This window comes from Pelobates fuscus, chromosome 1 (genome assembly GCF_036172605.1).
Source record: "Pelobates fuscus isolate aPelFus1 chromosome 1, aPelFus1.pri, whole genome shotgun sequence".
Taxonomy (NCBI): Eukaryota; Metazoa; Chordata; class Amphibia; order Anura; family Pelobatidae; genus Pelobates; species Pelobates fuscus.
In genome coordinates this window covers 300,932,218-300,948,357 of record NC_086317.1, presented here as the reverse complement: position 1 = coordinate 300,948,357, position 16,140 = coordinate 300,932,218, and the positions used below count along the sequence as shown (strand labels likewise).

The 16,140-nt window shown below is 38.2% G+C and overlaps 1 protein-coding gene across 1 annotated transcript in view; it reads right to left on the bottom strand.

Moving 5' to 3' along the window:
* Positions 1 to 12,874, bottom strand: part of PRRG1 (proline rich and Gla domain 1) — a 90,952-nt gene extending 78,078 nt beyond the window's left edge. The window contains exon 1 of the mRNA XM_063444619.1: positions 12,768 to 12,874. The gene's annotated coding sequence lies outside the window, so the exon portion shown is untranslated. The remainder of the gene's footprint in view (positions 1 to 12,767) is intronic.
* Between the last annotated feature and the right edge of the window lie 3,266 nt (positions 12,875 to 16,140).

The following is a 16,140-nucleotide window of genomic DNA, read 5'->3' as shown; positions in this document are numbered from 1 at the left end:
ATATGCATTATGTCATTGGGGTATATTTAAAGACAACTTCCATTTCTCTTGTCTTCTGCCTTTGCCAGCCTTCTAACTCCTCCCAAACTGTACTGTCTGTTGCTGTCTAATCACAGCTGCTCAATGAGACATCTTTGCAAAGGAGGTGATAAATAAATGATGAAGTAATAAAGTAAAACAAATAATGGAATATTCCTTTAAGAAACATTTAATACTGTATCAGACTATTTTTTTTATTTTTTTTTTAAATACAAGAATTTACTGAGCCTTTGGCCTTGGCCGGGCAAGTGGCAGAGCTGCTACAGAGAGCATGTGGCCTGGCATGCCAAGTGCATGCATTCTCGGAGGCCAGCCCTTACTTTGCAGCTGGGGCCTGGGAACATGCTGCTGTGCTTCATTCTGTCCAATCTCCCGCTCCACTTCCTGCTGGAGGTTTTGTGGAGCGGCGGGACTTATCACGTCTGCTCCCTGACTGGCTGGAGACAAAGAGGAGCAATATGGAACAGACACACTTACTGGGGAGTTAAAGCATGGACACTAATGGCATGTGTTGGTGGCATTATCAGTAATGGGCAGGTTGGGGGCTGGGAGCTGGGAGCTGGAAAATGTGTTGTACATTTTATTTTTTAAATCCACATATCCAGATAGCTATAAGAATATCACTAGGGGGCCTCTTTTTTTGTTTTCCTTTACATTAGTGTATATGTAGGTGGATATATTGTGAGGTGGCTGCAGGATACACAATGGATTTATTTTTTTCCTGGATAGTTTATTTGGCGTCAGGTGGATTAAAAACAAACAAAAATAACCAAACTACCTAACTAGCCAAGGGTCAGGTTATCACAAAGCAGAATTTTTAGGACAAATACACAGAAAACACAATTCTAGTGAAAATGTATGAACTGGCTAAATAACCTTGACAGAGCAATGCATACCCAGTGGTTCTGTGTTTAAATAAGCAGAATTTCAGCATTAATTCTGCTACACCAGGCTTGTTCTTTGTAGATACAGCATGGGAGTGAGCAGTGCGGAATGACAAAAAAAAGCTGCAAGGTGAGCAATCTTGACATTATGAAAACATCACCTTTAAAAGTGTATGGAAAATCAACTTCGTAAGTAACAAACTATTTGTTTTCATGGTTGGAACTTTTCTGCCTGAGTGGATAGACAGGTTTGTACCTCAAATACATTGACAAAGGGAGGGCATCTGTCCAGATGCTTCAAATTAATATCAAATTGCTTAGGACTTAACCAGTAATCTGTTTTGAATGCTTTATTCGGCATTAATTCCCCATTTTATTCAATTACATGGAATTTTAATTCAAATATTAAAATTTAAACTCCCAACTCAAGCCTGGCCTAAAAGTTACTCACCACTGAAAGTCTCCTCTTATTAAGTGTGCTCTGGGCATGGACAGGGAAGAAGCAGTTGTAGCCATCCTGGCCTCAAATGACTCCTGTAGCTCCCAGTTTCTGTGAATGTATCAGAACCAGAATAAGACTTCCCAGTGTTCTAGACAGGATGCCCATTTGGAGCTCCCCCACTTTGTCCCTGGGCTATGTTCTGTTAATGGGCAGCCTGAGCATTGTGTTTCGAGGAGGTGACCTGCATTGGGGTGTGCCTGTGTTTGCTGAGTGTGTTGTGTCTGAATGTTGAGTGTGTACTGGTCTGGTAGTGGAGAATAAACCTCTAGAAGGTGCATATCACTTTAAGACTTCTGATCACAGTCCCAGCAGTGCTGGCTGGAGTGCTGTGAGTCACTGAGAAGCGCTGGGATTGCAAGGTAGTATTTAAAGTGGTGTGTAACCAATAAGAGTTGCACACCACAACAATTTCCCTCAATATAGTGAGTGGGTGCAAGGACAATATTTAGATCTCCCTACCGGCTCAGGGAGGGTCCACTCACAGATAAACATGGAACTCCAGGCTCAGACAGAGGTCTATTGTTGCCCTGCTCTAATGTTCAATGCTACTCCAAGTACCTAAAACTGTTATATAGTCATTGTTACAATAGGTTTTTACTTTCACACTGAAAATTCTCACAGACAGTAGTGAGTCCATGAGACACGTGACAATGTGCATGAATTTTTACTCACCATATATATGGCCTTTCTAGACAAAAATAGCAAGACACCTAGAAGGAAATAAATGTTTCACATAAAACTCTTCTCAGGGTCATTGTTGAATACATTGTAAGATATACAGATAGGTGTAGAAGTAGTTTGACATAGACACAATTTTCATCATTTTGGCTCTATACGCCACCACAATAGATTGAAATGAAACCAACCAAGACGGTATTCAAGTGCACACTTTCTGCTTTAATTCAAGGGATTGAATAAAATTATCACGCTGAGTTTTCTCCTTTCTGATGCTTTGACAGGCCTTTACTGCAGCTGTCTTCTGTTTGTTCGTTGTCTTTACAAGTAAAATGCATGCTCGATTGGGTTGAGATCAGGTGACTAAATTTGGCCATTGCATAATATTCCAATTATTTGCTTTAAAAAACTCCTGGGTTGCTTTCGCAGTATGTTTTGAGTGATTGTCCATCTGCAAAGTGAAACATCGTCCAATCAACTTTGTGGAATTTGGCTGAATCTAAACAAATAGACAATATAACCATATACACTTCAGAATGTATCCAGCTGCTTCTTTGAAATCATCAATAAACACTAATAAATAATGATCCAGTGCCAATGGAAGCCATGATTTAGAGATTATGTGGTATGCTACGTTCCAAGTCTTCATTTTTTTTTCTTCCCATTATCCTGGTACAGATTGATCTTCGTTTTATCTGTCCAAAGCATTCTATTCCAGAATATGACAGATTTTTTTTTGGCAAAGTCTAATCTGATCATTCTATTCTTGAGGCTTATGAACTGTACTTGCTCTTGTAAAGTTTCTTTTGAGTCAATTGTCCAATTATGTTTGTCCCTTGAAAAAGAGGAAGCTACATATTATAGGAGTTGTAATTACTAAACCATTACTCCAATTTGGATGTGAATAAACTCAAATTAAAAGCAGAGAGACTGCATGTTAATCCCTTATTAATTATTTAACTGTAGCTTGTAAATTATATTGGTAAAAATAAAAAGAACAACACTGAGGGGGAATGGACACAAAATATCCACCCACCAGAGTTTGTGGTGGTTAAAGGATATGGTGGGGCTTAACCCCTGGGAATAGAGACAAGAAATGGGACTAGTGGTTGACAGAGTTATGACACACTGCCACACCAAAAGACCTTATATCCTTATATAAAAAAGGCTGTTTCTGCACATACCCTGTAGGGGAACTCTTATGAGCAGATAGCCAGAAAAAACAAAAAAACTCTTTAATGGTCCCTCTTGGGGAGAGAAAAAATGAATAAACGTACAAACATACAAACTAGGTTAAAATTGGGACCTAGTGGGGAATGGTAATGACTAAACCGGGAAACAATGTTCCACGAGCAAGTAGCAAGGGTTGTATCAATATATTGAAAATTTGCCAGGGATTGTAACAATGTACTAATATCACAGAACATCAAATGTCATAAATGTATATAAATTATAACTTGCGGACCAAATGGTTCCTGGACATGCCTTGGCTGATATCCCATGTACTAAATGCTATATTGGTAAAAAGCCAAAATAACAAAACGTGTGTCAGTGTCCAAATATTTCCAGACTTAACTGTATGTACGTGACATAAGAGGTTCTTACGAACTTAGAAAGAAAATGAAAACCACATCCACAAGTGAATGATAAGTTGATCAAGGTTCAGTCACCTGAATGAGAAATTACTGAGAAATTACACATATAACAAAATATGCATCTGCATGTTCACTGTTGTAAATTCACAGAACGTTATGAAAGGAACCCTGATGATACCTTAGAAAACATTTCAAATACCACAAGTTGTGGGGTACATACCGCGGTCGCAGGGGACCCCTGCGACTGGGTGCCCACCACCATGTTTTGCGTCCCCGGCCCGCGCGGTGTAACTGCCGGGGCTGCACTGAAGGGGCCCCATCAGGTGGCACAAGCTGTTAGACGCTGGGAGGAAGGGACTGCCCCGGTCACTTCCTCCCAGCAACCACTGGGACCCACGTGGGAGGAGGAAGGAGAGGAGGGAGTGACATTAATTTTCAGAACTTCTCTCACTGGTTACAGACAGACACAGGGAATAGTTTAAATATATCTTGGCCACTTCCTAGTTAATGCAGCGGTCACTAGTAGTTTTGGGATTTGCTGAAAGAAAGGCACATTCAGAAAAAGGTTGGTTTTTTTTGTTATCAATGACAACACTGATACAACTTACTATGAGAAACTAGAACGATGGGGCACTATGCATGTTTTTTTCAATGCATGTAAATTAGTGCCAACAACTTTGCGCAGTACCCCCACCTATTCTGCATCTCCTTTTCCATCCAAAAGAACTATGTGACATGAAGTCATAACTGTGTTTTCTGGAGCTGTAATTATGTTGATAACTTTCGATAGGATAACATTGCACAAACTAAAAAATCTGAATATTTTTATTTTTCTGTTTTTGGATATATTGATGCACTATTTTTATAAACCGTTACAAAAAAAGAAAAGGTCAAGTGTAGCCTGGTATGTTAGTATAACACCTTTTTCTTATAGTGTTAAGATTAATTTTAATTCAACTGTACCAACTTGCCCTTAAGGTAATTGCAGTAGAACAAGTATTTAGTGAGAGAGACTAGTAAACACTGCAAATAATGGTTTCATAAGAAGTATTTAAATGCACATAAAACAGAACATATTCGCAACTTAATGTGCAGGAGAGTCTTTGAAATGTAGGTACTTCCTTTTATATACCAAGTCACTCCTCCACACCCTTCACAAAAGGAAATGATACATATGCTGTTCAGCAAGTTTATTAAAAGGGACACTATAGTCATCAAAACAACTTAAGTTTAATGAAGCAATTTTGGTGTATAGATCATGCACATGAAGTATCACCGCTCAATTCTCCACCATTTAGGAGTTAATTAACTTGTGTTTTTGTTTATGCAGGCTGAGCCACACCTCCACTGACTGACTCACATAACCTACATGAAAAGAAATGGTTTCACTTTCAATCAGATGTAAATTACTTTAAACGTTTTTATTTCCTGCTCTGTAAATTTAACTTTACATACAAGAGGCTCCTGCAGGGTCTAGAAAGCTATTAACTGAGCAGGAGATAAGAAATTCTAAATTAAACAGTATTTTCAATACAGGAAGTGTAAACATTAGATAACTCTTTGCAGGAAGTGTTGGAAGGTTGTGTAAGTCACATGCAAGGAGGTGTGAATAGGGCTGCATAAACAAAGTGATTTAACTCCCAAATGGCATTTTGAGAATTGAGCTGTGAGACTGTAGTGGCATGATCTACACACCAAAACTGCTTAATTAAAGGGACACTATAGTCACCCAGACCACTTCAGCTCAATGAAGTAGTCTGGGTGCCAGGTCCCTCAGGTTTTAACCCTTCACATGTAAACATAACAGTTTCAGAGAAACTGCTATTTTTACATTTGGGGTTAATCCAGCCCCTAGTGGCTGTCTTCAGGACAGCCACTAGAGGCGCATCTGCGACGCTCGGAGGCGAATTTTGCCTCCATTGCACAGAGCATCCATAGGAAAGCATTGAGAAATGCTTTCCTATGGACACTTTGAATGCGCGCGTGGCACATGCGGCTCCAGTGACATCGGACAGGGGGGGAGAGTCACCAGCGCTGAATTAAGGTAAGTGGCTGAAGCGGTTTTAACCCCTTCAGCGCCACAGGAGAGGGACCCTGAGGGTGGGGGCACCCTCAGGGCATTATAGTGTCAGGAAAACCGCTTTGTTTTCCTGACACTATAGTGACCCTTTAAGCTAAAGTTGTTTTGGTGACTACAGTGTCCCTTTAAATATTAGAACCACCACTTTAACCCCTTAAGGACACATGACGTGTCTGACACGTCATGATTCCCTTTTATTCCAGAAGTTTAGTCCTTAAGGGGTTAAAAGACACTTTGTTGCACCAAATAGACAAAAGCTGTCCATTTATTGCACATGCACTTTTGAATGCCGTTTCAAAAGCTTGCATTGTAAATGGAAATGGGCATGGTGAAAGGCAAGATATATAGAAAGGAGCTTATGGTACCGATACAACACAATAATTGGAGATCTGTGCAGGATATATATGTATGTTAGGCAATATTTTGCATAAATAACTTAGACTACACAATAAACACAGACACAGTTTATTTATATTTTAATGGGATTGGCCATGGTGTTTATTTAAAGCTTAAAAGGGGCATACCACCATAACTTGATAACGGTAACATATTTACATAAACGTTCCACTTTACTTCCAAAACTTTTTTAACTTTCACCATCACTTAATTGCCAGTCAGTCATAGGTAACCTGACCGCTTTTTATTTAAAACCATATAACACATATCCTTCCTCAGAACTTGAACCGGAGGATGACTTTGCCCCAATACTTTCCAACACTGTGACATTAATTATAAAGTAATTGAACAAATAGGGGTGGGAGGGCGGGCCGTCCGTGCTTCTCCTGTCTTGAAAGACTGCTGACAGGGATTGTGCTTGTGCTGCCACTTTTATACTTACCTGGCTTCCCGCTCTTTTGCTTGCTCGCGGCCAGCAACCAATCCCCAGCCAGCTCTTTTCCCCAGCAACAGCTGTGTCACCAAATCTGCCCTGCTACTTGTCCCACTCTGCCCAACAACCTAACCAGGGGTCATGAACTTTCACTAAACTTTCCCTTACTGTATCAACAGGACAGCTTAACCATTTATTGCCACCATACATATATGCCACAGTGCTTAATGCCTGTGGCATCTTTATAGTTAATATAAAACAAAGTGTGTTGGTGGAGAGACCTGTAAGGCTCTATGAGTGTACTTTCCTGGATCATATAGAAATTACATTGATATTTACGTTCTACATACTTTTGCCCAACCTGAAAGTAGCTACAGGTTGATAATTTTTGGGGCTTTTTAAGAGCTGCTTAGAGATTAGAATATGAGAAAATAATGGAATTTTTTTTAGTTAAATCACAGTATTTTCCTATTTTTTTTATCTCAGGGTTATTTCCTAAAGTGTTAACTGTTAAGAATTCAAAGAGCTTCAGGTTTTAAATCAACATCCCCAAACAGGAAAAATTCTCCAAGTCAATTTGGTTTTCGGGTATTAATTTTGGATTAAAATGTATATAAAATTTCCAGCTCTGATGAGGGAGCTGTTATCTTCCTTCTCCCCTTGCTCTGCTCCCTCATGTGCACTGCAATGATGCCAGGAGCCATGATATGACAACACTCTGGCCCTGCATCACTAAACACTGCCCTAGCGAACAGAGTAAAAAGAACTCCCCCCTCCAGGGAAAGGATCCACTTCAGCTCTCAATTTAAGTCCAGGACTTAAATTGAAAAACATAAAATAAATAATACATTTGTAAGAAAGCCCAGGGAGGCTATTGCACATGTGCTAATCAGCATCTCCTCATAGAGATGCATGGAATCAATGCATCTGTGCGGAACATTCAGCACCTACATGCAGAGCATGTAGATGCTGAATGTAGGTGCTGCACATTAAGCTGTAGTGGTTCTGGTGAATATAGTGTTCCTTTAAGAATTTTATTTTTGTTGTTAAAAATGAAGCTTGGCTCCTAACTTTTTCAGCTGGCTCCTAGATTCCAAGCAAACTTATCAAACCCTGAATTACATCAGAATCTAGTTCAGATAATGCAAAGCCATGGTAAGCATTGCAAATGAGGAATAAAAAAAATAAACAAACATTTGGGATGAAGTTTAACCCCTTAACGCCGTTACGGCGTTCCATGCCGTCCCGCATTAAAAGGGCTTTAAAGCCGTTGCGGCGGCATGGAACGCCGTAACAGCTTTGAGCCCCAGGAGATGAGTTGTACTCACCTCCGCCGCGATCCTCTTCTGGGGGGCTGCCTGACAGCCCAGGCAGCCCCCCTCCGGCAAATGAGGCCCCCTATAGCTGGCTATGGATCTGCCAGCAGGGGGACTGTCTGAAATATCAGACAGTCCCCCTGCTGGGAAAGTAATAAAATAAAAAATTAAACAAATGTAAAAATAAATTATATATATATATATATATATATATATATATATATATATATATATATATATATATAAAAATGTACAATACCTTGCACTCAGGCTACTGTAGTGTCCATATACCGGGTGCAATGCCTGGGCTGTAATCCATACATACAAAAAGAGATGGCTGCACTCACGGATTTTCCTTAAAACTTAGCTTTTATTCGGTTCCATAAAATAGATCTATTTTATGGAACCGAATAAAAGCTAAGTTTTAAGGAAAATCCGTGAGTGCAGCCATCTCTTTTTGTGTATGTATATATATATATATATATATATAATATATAAATACATATAATTAAAATAATAAATAAATAAAATATTGAAACAAAATGTAATATCAATTATATATGCATATGTAATTTCATTCTAACTGTATTTTGTTTATATATATATATATATATATATATATATATATATATATATATATATATATATATATATATATATATATATAATAAACAATACACAAGATCCAGCGCACTCTCCTATCTACTAAACAGCAACTTCAAAATTGACAGATTTTATTAGTTTGTAAAAGTTTTTTTTAAAAACACCTAATCTAGGCAAAAAAAATAATGGGGATTTAGTTACATTATATGATCATACATTGCATAAGCCTGCCACAACGTCAATGTACCCCATCTTTGGCAGGTCCTACTCTCACAGTCTAATGTCTGCTCTTATGAGATTAACCACTTAATTGGGAAAAAATTCCATCTGAGGCTCTCTGCAGTACAAGACTAAATATATATAAAATACAAATAACCGCAAATAAATAAATATATATATATATATATATATATATATATATATAGATAAATACATTAGTATACACGTAGAATTTAAATACCTATAAATGCATATATATTAAAATTCTACGTGTATATTTAAATAATCTTTTAACATAATTATGTGATTTGATTAATTAAAATTTGATTGACATACCTGACAACACAGGGAGAAAGTGCAGAGAATTTAATTTGCAAGCACTATATTTGACCCTGTAACTCTCCAAGACACCATAAAACTTGTACATGGGGGTACTGTTTTACTCGGGAGACTTCGCTGAACTCAAATATTAGTGTTTCAAACTGGTAAATTGTATTACAACGATGATATTTTAAGTAAAAGTGACGTTTTTCACATTTTTTACAAACAAACTGTACTTTTATGGTCTATATTATTGTTGTACTATGTTTTACGGTTTTAAAACACTAATATGTGTTTAGTGAAGTCTTCCGAGAATAACAGTACCCCCCATGTACAGGTTTTATGGTGTTTTGGAAAGTTACAGCGTCAAATATAAGGCTTGCATTTCATTTTTTTCACATTGAAATTTGCCAGATTGGTTATGTTGCCTTTGAGAGCATTTGGTAGCCCAGGAAGGAGAATTACCCCCATTATGGCATACCATTTGCAAAAGTAGACAACCCAAGGTATTGCAAGTGGGGTATGTCCAGTCTTTCTTAGTAGCCACTTAGTCACAAACACTGGCCAAATATTTGTGTTTTGCTTTTTTCACACAAAAACAAATTTGAACGCTAACTTTGGCCAGTGTTTGTGACTAAGTGGCTACTAAAAAAGACTAAACATACCCCACTTTCAATACCTTGGCTTGTCTACTTTTTCAAATGCTATGCCATTATGGGGGTCACTCTCATTCCTGGGCTACCACACCGTCTCAAAGGTAACATTACTAATCTGGAAATTTTCAATTTGAAAATGGAATGTTCTATATTTGACCCTGTAACTTTCCAAAACCACATAAAACCTGTTAATGGGGGGTACTGTTGTACTCGTGAGACATCGCCGATTACAAATATGTGCATTTTTTTTGCAGTAAAACCTAACAGTGTTATGACATTCACAGTTAAAATGTCAGACGGAAATGCAAATTTAAAAACAAATCTTATTTTCTCACATTTTTTTTAATTTTATTCATAATAAATTATGTTCCATATATGAATAGTTAATGATAGATTAAAGCCCTGTTTCTCCTGAACAAAATGATATATAATAAGTGTGGGTGCATATAATTTGAAAGAGGGGAACTACAGGTGAACAGACATTTCGCGCAAATTCCAGTTTTTGTTTACGTTTTGTTTTGATCAGAACGTGCACTATTGACTCCGTCCTGAAGGGGTTAAAAAGTATGTTCTGAAAATACATCTAGAGTAATAAAAGTGGCGTAGGCACCACACTGCATTGGTCCCCACCCCTTTTCAGATCCAATATATATATATATATATATATATATATATATATATATATATATATATATATATATATTTTAATATGACCCCTTCTTGCTGTTTCATTTCTCCTGTTGTCTGTGTGCATTTTATATACTGATTGTCAAGTACAAAGGACAGAGCTTGTAACAAAGATTGACAGGAGAGCGAAGGTGGAGACACCCATTAGAAGAAACAAGTTATGTAATTCTACATTTGCGTTTTTCACACTTCACAAATACAAGTTTAGAAAATCTAGGTATAAGTAAGCACAACATAACAAAATTTGAAGAAGCAACTGTTTCCCTTTAAACTGACTGTATGACAATGAACCAGCATTACAGAAAACATGTTAGTAAGCGTTTTATTGGATTTACATGAGGTCATCATATTTAACATATAACCTGGAAAAAAAACAAAAAAAAACAAAGAGCCATAACTGTTTTCTATGTTTCCATTTATACTTATTAAGCTGATGCTGAGTTTTTTCCAGTCACTATATATTAGCAAACTAAATTATGCTATAACAGGAGTAGGCAACCTTTGCAACTCCAGATGTTGTGGACTTCTACTCCTATAATGCTCTTACATCCATAATGATGGCAAAGCATTATGGGAGATGTCCACGACATCTGGAGTGCTGAAGGTTGCCTACCCATGATCTACACTACACAAATATGAAATAAATGTGATACACTACACAGAAGCATTTATGCTAAGCAATGTTTCAAAGCACAAACTGAATTTCTGCAAATGTTTGAATTGTTGATAAAAAGCAATATTAATAAACACAACCTACCAAGTAGCATATTAAAAAAGAGTTAAAAGTACATGGAAAAGGCAGTAGGATGTTTTTGTACATTAAACCGTTGTGTACCAGAAATACTTCTCTTTATTTTATACAATTTAATTGTTTTACAACTACTTAGACTGAAGTAATATAGAATAGATTCTTCAGGGTCGTTTTTATTCAGCTTTCCCGTTATGACGAAGTCAGTGGCCTAAACCCGATCCTCAAGGGAATCCAACAACCCAGCATTTATTTTAGGAATTTCCCATTTCTATTCATATAGGAAACTGACAAAACCTGGACTAGGAACTATAACATCCATGTCTTTCCCTATGTTAGGGAAGAAAGTCAGACATAACTAACTCCGTTACAAAAGATCCAAAATATTTAATAGGAATACATTTTCCTGGCATGATGTTATGACACCTTTTATTCAAGTTTGACTTATGAATAAACGTATTAAAACCGATTCCCATATACTAAGTAAATTCGCATTACTGATTCTCCTTTCTGGCTCTCTATGGGTTAAGCAGGAAACAAAGTAAGGAAGGGAGGAATAACACAGGATCAAAACAGCAGATCCCTATGTGGGCTATGCAAACAAATGGCTACATTTTAACCCATATTAACAAATACATTCCAGCTGAATATGTACTAATAAGAGCTCTCTTGCACATAGATCACAACTTACTTTCAATAGTACTCTGTTCTCTAACACCACCATTAGCAGACATGAGTCATTATTAGCATGCAGATAAATCCCTACTGAGGATTTAATCAACTCATTATAACCAGCTCTTGACTCCATACACACACTATCCACCCAACTGTGTCATGATATGCAAGCAGATGAACAACGGGAAGAACAACTGGTTTGTTCCAACTGTATAGTTAGACTTGACAATAATTATTTACATTTAGTTCTAGAATTTAGAATGAGAGGTGACCAAATGGTAATCACCAGCGGTTTTAGAACTACAATTCCCATGAGACTTTGCCACTATTGAAGCTGGCAGAGCATCAAGGGAGTTGTAGTAACACACCAGTTGGAGATTTACCATTGTCCACCAGTACTAATTGAAGTGAATGCTTAGCCACAAACTTAAAACAATGGGAAACTCCCATCTAGGTATATTTAAAATGAACTATAAAGTAATGAATACGCTGAATCCATAATAACAACTACAATGTAGGTCTAGACATGTCACCGTTATCCACACATAATAGATTTTTGTAAACTGCAGATATGAATAGCCTCATATGTTGAGAACTACAACTCCCATGATGATTTGCCATCCCGAAGGCTGGCAGAGCATTATAGGAGTTGTAGTCCATCATTTAGGGATGTACATTGTGGCTATCCCTGGTTATGCAGGGGGGAGTGGGTCAGCTAAGAAGCTTGTGGATAAAAAACAGAATTATATACTGGCAGCTATTGTGTTTTTTTCAGTCTGGGGATTTCCTCCATATACATCAGATTAATAGTCAGCAGTACACGGAGGGGCGCTCATCACTATATAAAGAGGAATGATTTAAATTACATTACTTTGTGATTGAGGTTAATACCCATACAGTACAATAAGCCCCCAGTTAGAGGGTGGCACATGTCCTACCTGTGTGATGCTCTGTGTGGCCAGCGAACTGGTCACACTAATGTCCGGGAATCCTGCTCTATCCGGTGCCGCTTCTCCGTCCATTCGGAGGATCCCACGGATATAGTACGGGGAGGGAAAAGCCAATGGAAACTACAACTCCCGGCAGCCCCAGCGGCGGATTTTTTGTTTTTGTTTCTTCAAATGGATGGAACTTTATTTGAAACAGATAATAAGTTTAAATATACTCAAAGCGCGCTCTTCATCACTCGGGAGAGGCTGCATAGTGTAATAACCTCTAAAGAGCAATTGAGGGCTACAGATGAGTTATTTTTAAAAAGCTTTTTCCCACTAGAGATGTCACCATTTTTTGACACGTAATCATTGCAAGTCAGACCTATAAACCCAGTGCTAAATTCACCATACTAATTACCTGAGTCACCCCTGATAAGATTGACAGGTTTGCTTTTCAACTGTTTGGGGACCTTGCAAATAAAATATGTAGTAAGAATTTAGTATTTTGCCTGCAAATAATCTCTCTCTCTCTCTTTTTTTTTAGCACCATAGACAGAACTCTGAATGGTGTCCATTTTGATTGCTTTGTGATTCTTCCCTATTCTGTCTTAGTCCATCGAACTGCAAATAATTTAAAACCAAATGTGCTCCCTGCATGCACTTCCTGTCAGACTGGGGTAGAGGTTACTGAAGCTCCTCTCTCCTGGTCACTACACAGGAGTGACTATGCACTCTCCTCCTGCCAGTCAGCAGGATCTTCAGCCCCTAGGGCCGGTGTGTCCTGAGGCAGCCGCCTATGCCCCTCCAAAGGTGGCATCTGCTACACCCTGACATACACTGGGGCCTTATGCTTAAGGGGCAGGGATGCACGCCATATCCCTGCTCCCTGTGTCCCATTTGGTATGGGTACAACTTTCTTATCACGTGTGACGCTGGGCTACAACATAGACATAAAGAAAGTGGCCAGTGCCCGTCTTTACCTCATCAGACAATTAGCAAACAGTTTAACAGCTACTTACATTGTTGGGGTACAACAGCACAACGGTGTACTGTAGTGGTTATGGTGTCAGAATGTTAAATAACTAAATAATAAAATAAATAAATACTTAAATTAAAGTAAAATATGCCAACTATCAGAAACACAAACTTTATTGTACTGTTAGTTCACTGGTCAGTTGTACCTGTCTTCCTCCAGTTATGGTTGTATTCCTCTTCCATCTCCATCAGTCTTCTTTATTCCTCTTACAGTGTTTGGATGGGCCAGTGAGTGTGTGCTGTTTATAAACTGTGTGTCTCTCTCTGTGTACAGTGAGTGTATTAAGTCTGAAATCCACAAGATCACAAACTCACTGACCATCCAGCGATGTGTGTGATATGGATAGGAATGAATGGACAAGTCTTGTGGTCATCTTGGTTGTAATAGTAATACTAGCTGTGGTATGGACTGGTAACGTACATTTTTTTTGGAGTGAAAGAATGTGGCACTGTTTTGTGTGTGTATTTGTGTGAAATTCTCCCACTCGATTTTGAACATGTATTATTACACTCGACATCACTATCAATTGCTAAATATAAGAAATCTATAATACGACATTTAATCAATGCTACAAAATCTTTGGTACCTGCCCTCTAAAAACAACCCCGAGCTCCCTACTGGGAGCAATGGCTAGCACAAGTTGAGGAGATACATTCAGCAGAGGAGATGCAAGCTGCACTATCTGGGGATAGTGATAAACATACTGAGTTATGGCACCCCTGGTTTGAGTTTTTGTTTAGGCGTAATCCACAGGCCAGGAATGACCTTAGTACATAGCTTGGTTCAACGACAGATGGGTGGTGGATGTCCATTTTTTCTCTCCTTTTTTTTATTTGGGTGATATCACTAGCGTTACTTATTTGGTTTTGGTTCTTGGGAAAGTGATATGAACATGGGGTGTTTTTTTTCCTTTCCTTTTGTATTATATAAGGGTATTTTCTTGGATTAGATATGCAGCTATTATGCTGGTAAAGTGGATTTTAAATGTGTATGAGGTGGTGAGGTAGTCCTGGTCATCGCCCTTTGACTGAGTCACGCACTTGCTCCGTTTTAAGGAAAAGGAAGTAGAGGAAAGGGGGAAGAAAGAAGGGAGAAAAGAGAGAGAAAAATAAAATGAGTTCATGTTTTATTTTTTTTGCACTAAGCCTCTAGTCATTCATCGACAGGATAGAGATTGAAACAGTGGATGCAAGGTGAAGCGCTGTATATTTTAAACAATGTGAAGTATAAAAAATAGGATGATACCTTAATTTCATACACAAAAGTCCATATGTGACATATAATACCTTGAAATAAAACACAAATAAAGACAAAAATAGTGTATCCTGTGATATAAATAAATAGGTATAGAATGAAATAAATTTCCCACTCACACTTTTAAGAGCTAATGGATATAGCTCAATAAAATCGCTTGTAGGATCCGTAAAGGCGATCCTAATCCCTTCTTTTGGTGGGAATTCTTCCTCTTCCTTGGTCTCTAAAATCAGGAGAGGTATATGGTGCAGTACCTTAGATATACAATCTATAAAAGGGTAAAGCAAAAGGGTACTTACAAACCCAGAGCCATCCAAATCGGCTCTGATCAGGAGTGTATGTGGTTAAGGACCACAATCCTTCTTTGTGCAAATAAAAGTAGCAGGAACAATGCCAGTAAAAAGATGTACAACCCTTAAGATATGTCTATATGATTAAAATATTGTAATTTATTGAATAAAGCTTAAAAACCTTAGTCTCCAGTCCACTAAGTACTAATAGTCGTAGGTAAAAAGAAATATTCTATGCAAAAAAAGGTAAAGGCGACAATCAGGGATAATCCGTAGCTTACTCTAAACAAGAGTCCTAGCAAAAACTGATCATAAGTAACCAGCAGGTATTAAATCACTCCTGTCTGTGCTACACAGCTAAAGTTCATCTGTAGCTTCTCTTAATCAATTGCCAGTTAAGTGCTGCCTGAATACTGTCCCTATTACCTCAGCATAGCATAGAGCTCATGCCTACTAAGACGATAGTTCTGTGGAGTGACTAAACAAAGTTAAAGAAAAGTGCTAACCCTCACACCCCAAGTGCATAGTTAAAATAAAAAAAGATCAAAGCCCAACGCGCGTTTCAGCGTATCTAGACGCCGTCGTCAGGGGCAGCTATGAAATCTACCGGTCTCTCCCACTTCCTTAAAAGGCCTAATTCTTAATTGGTCATCGTTAGCAGCTGATCCCCATCATACAGACTCACAGTTCATTAGTCCGGACGAAACTCCTCCTGCCGGCCTAGACCAATGAGTCCGTCGCAGCACAGCTTACTTCCGTGTTTCCCACGTGACGATGACGTCATCGCGTTCCGTCATGT